This window comes from Podarcis pityusensis (assembly GCF_964106645.2).
Source record: "Podarcis pityusensis genome assembly, chromosome: 10".
NCBI classification, from domain to species: domain Eukaryota; kingdom Metazoa; phylum Chordata; class Lepidosauria; order Squamata; family Lacertidae; genus Podarcis; species Podarcis pityusensis.
The window spans coordinates 53,068,376-53,082,083 of NC_138035.1; the positions used below are offsets into that span (position 1 = coordinate 53,068,376).

Sequence of the window (13,708 nt, forward strand, 5' to 3'; positions counted from 1 at the left end):
GGTACTTTGTGCCTGGACCTGAGACTTCCTGATTTGGATGGAGTAAAAGGAGATAGGGAATTAATCTTCCATATTAGCCTGATGGTCGTCTGGAGTAACATTTATCGTATCCACTAGAGGAAGGGATTATTTTTACTTGTACATTTGCACACTGGTGCTTCATTTATTTCATTCAGACTTTTGTTTGGTGTCATCTATTTTGATAAAGTTTCTTGTGGGGGAAATCAACTAAGAGCTAGTATGGTGTAGAGATTAGAGTGTTGAAGTAGAACCTTGGAGACCATGATTCAAATTCCTACTCACCTAAGAGGTTCACTGGGTGACCTTGGAATAGTCACTGTCTCTCAACCCAATCTACCTCACAGGGTTGCTTTGCAACTTTCTTTCTAAATGGGCTAGAGATTTTTATATAAAAAAACAAAGGAAGAAAGTTGAGCACCTGTGGCTCCTCCTGGTAGGGGAGTCCAACCGCGTGCATACTCTAATTGCACCATTATAAATATGGGCCTGTAAGGACCCCAGGAATTCCTACTGCCTGGTGTCCCCCCAAAAAATCAGTTGTCAATCACAGCTCCGCCTTCACTCATTGGCTAAGAACAATGACAAGCAAGAGCAGGAAGGCTGGCTTATTTAGCATTGCTTAGAAGCATTTGTATAATAAATAATAATAATAATAATAATAATAATAATAATAATAATTCCTAGAAGGGTTAGAGGCTTGCTTTAAAAAGCAAAGCAAAGCAAAGCAAAGCAAAGCAAAGCAAAGCAAAGCAAAGCAAAGCAAAGCAAAGCAAAGGAAAGGAAAGGAAAGGAAAGGAAAGGAAAGGAAAGAAAGTTCAGTGTCTGGAATCTATGTTCAGGGCTGCCATTGAAGGTCTTCACAGGTTCTGATTTGGTGACCCCCCTCCCCAATGGACCAGCCTCCACCGATTTTAATTGGGGAGCAGGAGAAATGAAGAATGGAAACCAACTCAAATACTAGAATTCAACAATAGCAATTCATTGTTTGTAGTCTTGTTTCAAAGGTATCGCTCTCATGTATCCATTAATTCAGATACCCTTGAAGCCTCCCTGGGTTTGGGGGGCCTAATTCTGCATATACTGTGTATACTGATAAATCCACCACTGAAAAGGCCCCAAGACTGTGTACCCACATGTAATGAGACAGTTTCCATTTGATGCTGATGATAAGGGACTAGGCAGACCGCACAGCCAAAAGCTGAACATATGCCAGCTGCAGCTAGTATTTTTATTTTCTCCTGCAAAAGTATTTATTCTATTATTCTTTTTCATTGTGACATAAATAACATAACGCCCCTGGGTGGATTAGCAAGGCAAGGTTATGGGTTTTTTTAAATCACAGTGACCTTGACTTGAGTAGAATCTGTTTCCAAATGCAATTCATTAAATACCGCTGTATGACATGACAATACTGAGAGTAAGGGGAATCTGCAAACAGTGAAGCGAAGCTCCCTGAGGAAGCCAGATATAATAAAGCAGGGTCACTCTAAACAGCACATTTGCTACAGCTAGACATGAAATTTGAAAATCCTTTGCTGAAGAAAACTACATAGGTCAGCAACAGAACTCAGTCCACCTCATCACTGATACCGGAAAGGCACAGGAAGAGGGACTGAGCAATGTGCCATATGTCAGAACAACAAATATGAGAAAAATCTCAGTACAGGGAAGAAAAGGGTAATTGCTCCATTTAAGGCTAAAGAAATAATATTGGACATAGCCAATATATGTATGTATAATTTTAGGTTGCAATTATATACAAACTCACCAGGGACTAAATCCCGCTGAACACAGCAGGACTTACTTCTGATTAAACATGGATAGATTTGCACCACAGAACTGTATTTTATGGATAGGGTTGTAGTGCTGTGTTTAAGCATCAGATTTCTATGCAGCAGGTCCAAAATTTAATCCCTGAAATTTTCAGATTGGGCTGATGCAACTTCCTGCCCAACAACCCTGGAGAGCCACTGCCAATCAATGTAGACAATACTGAACTAGACGGACCAATGGTCTGACTCAGTATAAAACAACCTCCTACATACATAGGCTCCAGAAAAATGCCATGGCTTCTTTGCGTGGCAAGACCCTGAACCCTACCCCTTTGCGGGAATAAAGACACTTGACACCAGTATTTTAGGTTAATGGGATTTAAAAAGGCCACAACTTTATTCAGAAAAATGCCATGGCTTTATTATAAAATGTTCTGCAATGGCAAACAAAATCTTAAGAGGGGGTGTATTGCTTGCTGTCTCAAAACAACATCACAAAACTTAATCCCGCATGTTGAGGCCACTCATTTACTTTGCTTTAATTAATTCAGCTATAATTGCCCAACCTAAATTCAACTCTCGGAAATAGTGACAGTCTAAGCAGTGTTCCCCAAAAGGAACTTTTGAGGCTCCAGGGAAGAAGCATGGTGATCTATATTATAGCCTCTACTAGCTATTCCTCTGGCCTCTGTTTTTAGAGAGACAGAGAGAAAACAGTGCTTTCTCCCAGGTGCTTGAAGCAACTTGCACTGTGCTGACATTAGGGGAACTGTGCATTACAAGAGAGAAAGATATGGGTATAATATGCTTACAACTATCGTCCTAAAGCTAGGTGTTCTGTTCCGCTAAAGGATGGACATCTGTGACAAAAATGGAACTTGGTGTTACTATAACAGTTTTCTTTGCATTGTACCTCTCTCACTGCTGCACATGAGGACATGGCAAAATCTAGTTGTCATGTATTCTTGTTTAAGTCAGAATCACACTACATCACATTATTTTGCTGTAACACGTCTTCACATTTAAGGATCTGCCAACATCCATTAACTTTTCATATTATTTCTCATTCAAGATGCATAGGTTAGTTGAACTAAACAGCATTTTCTGTGCAATTTAAAATTGAAGTGATAGATTGAAGAAATAAGAAAATGTCTAAGGTGAAGAAGGAATGTGTCCTTTTTATTCTTAAGTATTTGTGTGGAGTTTTCAGTGTCTGTTACTTCTCCACTTGAACACAATCTTTTTTTTTTTTTTTTTTTTTTGAAAGGGGGAGAAAATATGAACAAAATATGAACAAAAAAGAACAGCTTTGTAGCCTCTATGAAAGAAAAGAGGAAATGATACTATTTCAGATGCTGATCAAATCAATGATCAAATAAAACTAATGATCAAATCAAAAGGAAAGCTGTATTAAATGATAAATCTAGTATTGTGGGAAAAGCAAAGGTTAAATACATGAACTTAATGTCAAACTACATGCCATGCTACACACAGATAATGTAGGTACTCCATCAACTCTCTTTACCCCCATCAGAGGACAGCAACTGAGAGCAGAGAAGTGGCAGGTCACTTTTTATAACTTTGACTCTAATAATAACTCTCATGTCAGTTGATGTTGGGATTGGGCTGGGGTTGGCATGATGTGGAAGAGGAAGAAGAAAAGAGGAGGCAGGGGCTGAACTGAGGAAACCAAGGTTGGAGGGAAGTACCACATGCCTTGTCTTTAAAAGCTTAGCAAGAGGAGTGGGTGAGCGGTGACACTCGTTGGGACAGCTGGGTCACTGCCATCCAGTTCTTAACTTCTTGCCCTGCTCCTGAATTGTGACTCCTGAGCACTATGTCTCCTTGTCATCTGGGTTAACTGTGATCACTTAATGCAGCCCAGTTTTTGTACTCTTGTGCAGTAGTTCTCATTTTATCTAAGTCAAAGTCAGCCATAAGGCAGCTTTGCAGGTTGTTTCTTTTTTAAATGTTCGCTTGCCTTCCTAAACAAAAAGTACTAATTAAAGGATGAAAAACAGTCCATGGCATAGGAGAGTTTTCCTTTTTACCAGTAAACATTTCTCGAATCATATAGCTATGCATATTAATTTCATTACTTTTAAATTTTACAAACTTACAACTGTCTCCTCCCTTTAGGCCTCGTCCTTGCACTGCGATATTCAAACTAGTTATGCATACCCAGCTATGTATGCATGAATGTCACTAAAATTCATGGCTCTGAGCAAAATTGCTGCATTAATGTTTAAATGTAATTGTTAGCTCCAGACTTAGTACTAGAAAAGAATAAAGGGCATTATTCCCCCCTAATAAACATCACTAACATATTTTCTTAGAGCCTGGAAGTTAGAAGGCTACATTTCACATTAATTCTGCTGTAGGCAAGAAGAAGCAGGAGCTATTAAGCTGGAGAATTCATAAAGCAGTGTGCTAGGCATTTCATCAAGCACTGTAAAAACAAGCACATTTTATTTTTATTTTCAAGTTATTATACAGAAACTAATAAATGTGTGGAAGGTTGTTTTTTTCTCTCTTTCAGTTGCGGCTGGCTGGTGTTTTGCTTGTTAACAGAAAGGTAACTAAACTGAAATGAAATGTCAAAGGCTTAGTGCCTATAACATTTGTTTATAGACCTACAGAACACTGTCCATTTAGAGAATGGAAAAAGGTTAAAATTGCTGCTCCTTAAGACTGCTTTTGAATTAAATCTAGAGTTCTTTACAAATCTCTCTGTGTGATTTAATATTTACTAATGGTTTGAAGGCACATGAGGCCACCACTTTGCCTGGTTGGGTGACCACCAGAAAATGACATGGATTACAGCTTGCATTTCATGATGGAAGAAAGGCAAGGTACAAAGGTAACAAAATAAAATGAATAGTGATGCCCATCCAATCCAACTATGGCTGGGGGACAAGAGAGTCACTCTACACAGTCTCCTTTGCAGAGATGAAGAGCAAGATACTATTGTAGAAACTTTTGGCAGGGTATGACGGCCAATGAGAGTGAAAACCCACATTCATGTTCCCAGAGCATCCCCCCCCCCCAGATGTGAAGCATTTGGGAGTGTGGTTGCCAGCATTTTTATATGTGAACATAAAGCTTCTCTGCTAAAAGGATTTTCGGGTGGAGGGGGAACTTTTAGTGATGCAATTAAAAACAATCACCACCTATGCACAGAGATCTGTAGCCCCTGAAAGATGTTTACCTTTAATTTAACAGCAGTGTCATTCACCACGTCTGTCTATCACTGGTTCAGGATAACACATATCTACCCAATGAATCTTTGCAATGGGGAAATTGTTTGAAGCAAGAGTTTATGACAATCCTCACTAAGTAGCCCTAGTTAAAGTCACATAAACTTGATCAATTTACATGCGCTTATGCAAACTCTCCTGGGGATATTCTAGCTCCAGATATAAAGCCTGCCATAGTTGATTAGACCAATGGTTCATCTATCCCATTATCTAATTTGTGACATCTGCCATTACCACATAATGGTAATTAAGTTACAATTCTGTAGCATAATTACATAATGAAATGATGTAATTTCATAAAGAAATTATTTCATAAGGAAATAATCATTACATAATGAAATGATGTACTACTTCTGTACATAAAAATATAGGCATCTTTGGGGTATGTTATGTGAGGTAGTAGAAGGTAATATTTTCAATTGGAGAAAATATTATATTTAATTATATGGTTTTCGGTTCAATGCCTCCATTTTACTATGCACATGGGGAGTTGAAGGTATGTTTTATAGCATGGTTAATAAACTAATAGATGGTAATGAAAACTTCTTAGCAATGCAGCCACTTAAGAATTAAGACTTTTTTTCAGAAATAAAAGCCTAGTTGAAGGAACGACTTGTCTTGTACATTTAAAGAAACCTGTCCTCCAAAGATAACTTTCTGTAATTTCTCCATGACTGGATCTCAATATGGTCTATGTTTTTTAAAAGGATTTTATGCAATTTTAGACTACCCTTCATTTGAATAGATTCCAGGGCAGTTTACAAACACATCAATAAAACACAGACAAAAATATAAATTCAAATAAAACAACAATTGAAAACCTCCAGCTCACAGGCCAAATCAAGCCCAGCATAAATCTCAGTTTGGCCCCTCAAGGCCATTTCATTCAAGCCGCACCTGTCTGCTCCATACATTACATCATATGAGATCATGAGCGGGGTAGGTAAAGATGAAGCTGCAATGATACAAACTCCGAATTGTCAAATGGAGCTTGAAATCTGTGTTGATCATCTGACTGGCAGCTCTTAAATGCAACCAAATGTTACTGGAAGTGGGACTTATAGCTGACATCAATCAGCTAATTGGTGCTGACTGAAAGCCTCCCTTTCAATGGGGATCTTCCTTTGTAGCCCATCTGAACTGAAGCTGGGCTGCAAAGGAAGAAAGGAAAGATGTTTTGTTGAAGTTGGGTCACCTGACATGCCTTTCAAAGTAGCCCTCGGGATAGGAAGCTGTTTCCCACTCCTGCATTAGCACAAAAGAGCAACAAATATCAATAAAAATACAACAGAAGACATTACACTCCTTAAATTCCAGAACCTTGGAGACTCCAATCAATACCACCAAAAGGTTGGGTGAACAAATGTGTTTTGACTAAGCCCAGAAGCCCATCATTGTAGAGACCAATCACATCTCTAGGTAAAGGGAATCTGACACTGTACAGTAAGACAAATTCCTTTGCCAAATTCAGGGCTCATATTTGCTAATAAAGGGAAAGGCACTTCAATGGATACTTGGGTCCAAGACTGAAAGAACTTCATTATGTTCATAATCTGGCTTATTTCACTGAGCAGAAGATTGGCCCTTACAGCAGGCCCCACAGGGATTTAAAGCTGGAGGAGTTGACCTCATGATAGCATCAGGTGCTTGGCAGGTGGGTAACCCGACGCACTGGTCAAAATGGCCCACAGAGGTATGTGAAGGTCAGGATCCAGTCCGCCAGCCAGATCCCATTCCCCACCCTGGCCTATAGGTATCCCTTCTCATTTGATACTGTCTCACTTGATTGTAAATTGAGGGAAACAGGGGCCGGGGGGGGGGGGGCTGGCAACTTGCCAAACAACAGCACTGGTCTTTTTTCTGTTTCATCTTAAAATGGACTGGCCAGCACAGCCAATTATGTTTTATACTTCAATTCTCTTCCACTTACACACTCGGTACATAGACATATTTCTCTTTTTCATATTCTTCACCACTAATTGGCTAGGCTGGAGATAATTAGGTCACAAAAAAGTAATAGGACTCAAGATGGCGAACTGCTGCAGGCGTTGAAAATTATGTATTAAGAAATAAATGGCATAAATGAGAACCAAGCCATAATTATGGCGATCTAAATGTAGAATGTGCTCAAGTCAAGGTATTAAAGAAAATCAGCTGTAATACCTGAGCTTGAATGGAGAAACTGTAAGGCCAGAGATGAGTGACAAAGAGAATGTCCCTCAGCAGATTAAACTGAACACTAACAAAGAAATTGACCCCAAAAGAATAGGCTTTGCAGCTTGATTAAAGTAGAATTAACAAAGCCCACTGTAATAAAGGCAACTTCTCACATGAGATTTTGTGCTCCGCTTATAGATACCCAAGTATTTTATTTATTTATTACATTCCTCTCACGTTAGTTCATTCATCTCAAGTACAAATTACATTCATCTTACGTTGGTTGCAAATACACACGCGCATTTAATGTCCCATGTTCTCAAGAAAAACACCAAGCTGAGGACATTTTGACATAAAATTGTTTAAATCTCACAAAGTGTACCTGCCACGCATAGCAAGTACTGAATACAAAGAAAAAAATAAACTGGGAAAAGAATGGAAGGGAATGGTTCCTGTCAGACATGCCTGGTCACTTCCTACGCTCCGCATGGACTGTGTTTGAAGATCCTATAATACGCTGTAATCAAGAACAGCTGTATTTATGGTCCTTGTGACAAACAATCAGATATCGTCACTGAATGATGATAAGGGTGCTCATTAGGCAGTCCTGAAGCATCACTCAGCTGGTTAGAGCATGGTGCCAATCACACCGTGATTGCAGGCCTGATTCCCATATGCATATTTGGATTGAACTAAATGATCCTCAGGGTACGTTCCAGCTTTATGATTCTGTGAATTCTGTTTCTATGCCTTCCCCACAATAATCGTTAGAACATAATTGTATGCCACTTTGGAAAAACAGGAAGTAAGAATTTAAGAAAACCATAAACATAAACAAGAAGGTAGCCTAAGATGCAACTAACACTGAAATGGCTATAATGGAAAAAGCCAAATAGCCATTCTTATAATAGTTCTCCTTTCCAACAATGTAAGCAGCTTTGTTTATCTTCTACTTGGTTTGTTATATATATGCATATTTGATGTAAGAATCAAAACATGCAAAAGTTAAAACATACCTTCCTTATACACCTTTCTGTAAGATGAAATAAATTTACAGTAGGTAGAATATTACCTTTCATGTTGTGTTGAAGCATTCAAATTGGTCACACCAATGACAAAGAGTGCTTTATGAAACAGTTACCAGGCTCCCTATTTCATTATGAAGTCTGAACACATTTGAAGCACTATGGAATGCCATCAAATTAGCTAATAAAAGAGTATCTCAAAAATCTACTAGTCCTTCTTGTTTCAAATGTATCTCTGCCCATTTTCAATGATGAGCAAAAACTAGAGCATTTAGTATTTCTCATGGTTCTTTCCAGGGTCTAAATCTGATAAAAAATTGAAATGACAAGCCAGATAATCCAGGTCCATTAGTCCATTAAAATTAGTAAAGAATGATGTTGCCTGGACAATCTTTTTACAAAAATGCATGCTCTATAACATGTCGACCACTTGTGGAAGAAGTAGCCAAATTAAGTAGTTTATTTCTTCAAAAGGAATGCACCACCCAGATTTTATTGCTGTAATTGATCTTTTCATAAAAAGTGTGTACTTAATTATTTTGAGGATGATTAATCATACCATTAAAATTCTGCTATTTATAGAAACCCACCAGATCATTTGTAAATTAGTTGCATGTTAAAATATTTAAAACTTGCCTTTTGACTGTAAGAAAATACATTGCTTTACAGCATAAAAGTTAGAAAGGAATATGAGATGAATATGGCCATGGAAATGTTTTTACATAGACAGTGGAATATAAATTCCTAACACTGAATAAAATTAAACTGAGGCCAAAAAACAGTGTTTCTTCTTTTCTTTTCGGTTTAAAAACATTCTATTTCTTCTGAGTCTAGTCCTCCATCCTTAAATCTTAAAGATATTCAACAGCAATGCAAGATTAAGAAGCCTTTAAGAAATGAGATGAAAAAACAAGCTAAAGAAATGAAAAATAAAAACTTCAGCCTAAGTAATAAGAAAAATCAGTTCTGATAACACACACAAACTTCTTTGTTCTCCAGGACATCATATATAATACATTACAAAAGATTTATTTCATTGAAATAAAGTTAATCTTGGATTACAATGATATATACAACCCCTTAGAAGTATGGATGGGGGTATGTGAGCTGCATGGGGAGAGAGCAATCAATCCATGGAACAAAGTATCTCTGGTCTTTGCCTTTTATCAGTCACTCATGGTAGAAGGTATGTCTTATTAATACACTCTGTAGCCTCCTTCAAAGTGTTTGTGCAAACAGATGCCAAGAAAACACTTTGCCTACCGGTCACTTGCGAAATTTGGTCTACTGCTGGCATCTATAATAGATGGCATATAGACATATCTTTATGCAGCACCCTACTACACATATATACACATAAGCACCTCACAATTCTCTCTACAATCCCAAGCAACCAGGGGTTCCACCTTGAATAAAATATTGCGGGGGCCCAGGTAAGCCCCAGACTGCATAATCAACCACATGACGCAGTCCACATACACCATTTGAATGGGAATGCCCATGAACTTTCAGGGGCCCCGGCCCCCTCAAATATTTTATTGTGGGGTCTGAAGCCCCCAAGGCCCCCAGGAGTTGGCTCCTGTTCATCCAACCAGTTTAGTGGCAGCTCCACACTGGACAATGCTCCATTGTTGCTATAAAGTTCCACAGCATCATTAAAAACCAGCCAGTCAAGGATTTTTTCCCACGAATACAGAGAGGAGGATGGAAATTCACAAGGCCTCAGACTAAACAGTAGGGGTGTGAGATTTGTACCAAACTTAGGTGCCAGTAAGACTTCCAAGGAGCCAGGTATCGGAGCAGAAAGACAAGTTGCTTACTGGTTCTTTAAGTAGTCCAATTGTGCAGCCACAAAGCTGTGTGGAACATCTATAGAAACTTGTAGAGCTTCAGTGGGGAAGCTACAGCTTCTATAGTTCCCCATGGAATGGGCAAAAGTTTCTCCAAGCCTGTGCTGAAGTGCTTTCTGACAAATGCTACTTCACAGAAAGCCAGTTAATTGTATGACCAATGGTTGAGAAACATTGCTCTGCCATGCCACCAAAGGTCTCATCACACACTCCTGTGTCCCTCTCAACTTCTCTGGGTCGGCCGCTTTTGGCAAGAAAGGAACAAACCTGTTCCTTAAAGGGCAGGATGTTGGGACATATGCAGAGTCATAATGCCAGCAGAGTGTGCCAAAAGAACAAAGAAACACCAATCAAGTTCTAGGAAGAGTTGGTTTCTTTACTGACAATATAATGCCATTTCAGATACATACAGTTGTTGGTCTGGTCTTCCAGCAGCATAGTCTCCTTACAGCATACAGACTAGGCTCTGGCCAAGAACAAACTTGCCTTGAACACAACAGCATTTTTACTGTAGTTTGTGCTGAGTCATTCTCACCTGCTTAACTAGCTGCAGGTGCAGGATAAAACTCACCCAAATTAACCAGCAAACTGAAATTAACCCTTTATTGTCCTTTTTCTCTGCATGCATAAACCCTTAGATATTACTTGTTCCTAAAAGCTAGCAGATGCAAGTTCTGTCCAACAGGAAGGCATACTATCAGATGGAAAGCTGTGGGCATGACGTTTGCCACAGCAGAATCAAGTCTGTGATCCTGCCAAGATACCCTTACAAATATCTGTCCATGTGGGAACAGCAGCCCCATTGTTCTGGGTAACAGTCCCAATCATGCCAGCCATCATGTGAAGAATTTCTTCTGAAATGTGGCGCCTGACATGGCTGTGTCGAGGAACGTTTGTGAACCCAGCAGGAGACTTCCAGCCTAAAACAAACCTGTGCAGCCAACTCCCATGATGGAGAGAGTTGTGAATTCCAGTGGTGATTATTTTAAAGTTGGGCTTAGGTATTGGGCCCGTGCTTTTTCCTCAATTTGGGATTTGGGATGTGGTGGAAACAACCCCCAAATATTGCAATAATGTTGAGGAGCTGAGGAAAATCTATTACTTTTCATAAGGGAAAATAACAGCAGAGGGTTTGTCCTTTTCTCTTTCTTTCACAATGAAAAAATTCCCGCCAAAATATACACAAGGATATGTACAACGCAGACAGGAACTCTCTTCAGACTGAAGTGAAGGGGTGAAACATAATCACATGGCAAGCTCCACCATTGCCAGCCACCTCTGAAGCGGGGAAACTGTTCTACACATGGCGATTCTATGCATGATTACAGCCCTGATTACCCAGGGCCCTAAATTATACAGTGAGTCTTCACCTGCAGAACAGGAGGCAACTTCTGAAGTTATGCCTCAATATAGGGTGGAAACAGTGCTTTTTTCTTCTTCTTCAGGGGGTACTCAAGGGCATGCAGTACCAGCACTTATTTTTTGTTGTTAAAAAGTGTGGCACTTACTGTATCAACTTCATGGTGAGTACCCATTTTTTCTAGAAAAAACAACACTGGGTGGAAGGAGCTGTATAACCTTGGGGCTAAACACACAACTCCACAACCCCTTTCACCGCACTTCATGTGAGAAATGCCCTTGTGTTTCTGAATACACTTATGTGGTTACAAAGCATAGACAACATTGATGCTGTCCCTCCATAAAGAAAGAATGGACGCTTTAGAAAGAAGATGATATCAGCCCGTCATATCTCCTCTTCCAGTACCTGCTATTTGCTGAATAAAATGGGACACACACATGTAATGGAGATCTTTTCCCATGCCATCTATCTTCCCAGAATTTTCTATTAAGTAATAAGTCTGTATTAAAATCACACACACACACACACGCAATAATGGCTGAGACTCAAATAGCAACATTCATATTGAGATATGTATTTTTTTAATCTCCAGTTGCAACCCATTGATTTCCCCCCAAAGCCACTTCAAATGATTGGGAAACATTATGGAGTTGTGTTGAGTGTTCCATAGAGTGCAGCCAAAGTGGAAAATCAACTAAAAAATTAAGTCAGTAGTGAATAAAGATGCCTATAAAGATATTGAGAATGACTCTACCCTTTCAAAATGAAGTGCTCTACTCTTCATAGCTGCAGAGTAAATCCTTCAAGAAAGTCAACCATGATTGTGCTGTGCTGAATAATCAGTATTTTATCAAGTGCAATCACTGTAGCAGCAGAAAGCCACCAAGCGCTTTTACAGTTGACACAAAGAAGCAACCTAAAATTCGGAAAAGTGGTGTTGTGGTGCAGACTGAAACCAGAAAGGCAGTTTGAAGAAGGAAGAAAAATATTCACACTTATCATCTTAGGCTGCTAACTGTGTTGCTTCAGAAGCATGCCCAACTTTTTTCTCTCTATCAGCCTGGTTTTGTTTTTCATGCAACGTCAAGAAACGTTCTAGAGAGCTTGCAAAATTGTTTAGGGGGAAATTACGACAAGGAAGAGTATTATGCCATAATAATAGGCAACAAAATAGAAGGTGCATTCAGGGTGGGCAAGTGAAAGGGGATTAATGTTTCATAACACTGGGTTTGGAACTGGGTCTTACTAATTTAATGGCTACAGTCCAAACATCCTTGACTACTGTATTTCAAAGCAGATAGAGTTAAATCCAAGATAAAGTATGTCCATATACATGTTAGCTACCATCAGTCAAACATTGACCCTGCTCTAAAATAGTGGAACCATGTGCAAACTGCCTCTCCTCTCAAAAATGCCCACCTTATTGTTGAACAGAATATTTGTTATTCTGCTGCAACCGTGGAAGATTATTGCTGTTTATGCTAGTGTTTTATTTCTTGCCACCATCATGCAAAGACAGAGAGCATCAAATGATGTGTAATTTGACACCAGTCAAATGTTAATTGTGCAGTCATAGAAGATTCAATAGAAGTGACAAGAGAAGCCAAACAGTCTTTCCTATAAGAAGCAGCCAGGATATTAAGGATGGATATCCAATGTTAAGTCATATTCAGAGTAGACCCAATAAAATAAATCTGCTCAAGTGACCATTAATTTCAGTGAGTCTACTCTGAGTATGACTTAGCTGGGCTTCACCCTAGTTCTGTAGTTTTGAACAATGAGTAAAGGAGACTATTGTAGCATATAGTATCATAAAACATTTAGTGAAATGCAATAGCTGAATACATCTATTGCTAGAGGTCACCCAATTAAATTAACACAGCCAGTGTGGAAGCAAATAAAAGAAAACATTATCTCAAACCGTACACAGTGAATCTGTCAAACTCTCTGGCAGGAATGTATACTGATGGTCAACAGTATAATTGGATTCAAGGAAAAAAATTGAATTTGAGTAGATATCAGCTGAGGTGATCAAGGTCCCTGTGCTCCTGTGAGAGATGTCTCTAAAGGCAGGTTCACAACACAACTTTCTTATCTGAGGAAGCAGCCACAAACCCCAACTTACAATGCAAAGCATGTCTATTTAGAAGTAATTCCTCCTGGATTCAGTGGGCCTTAGTCCCAGGTAAGTGGATCTAGGATTGCAACTTTAGTCATGTGTCTGCCCAGAATTGTGTAATAAACAAATGGATAAACCATTTTGGAC

The 13,708-nt window shown here is 39.1% G+C and overlaps 1 protein-coding gene across 1 annotated transcript in view; it reads right to left on the reverse strand.

The window, feature by feature from the left end:
* The window catches only part of IMMP2L (inner mitochondrial membrane peptidase subunit 2), a 478,312-nt gene that overhangs the window by 17,151 nt on the left and 447,453 nt on the right, over positions 1-13,708 (reverse strand). The gene's annotated exons all lie outside the window — the stretch shown is intronic.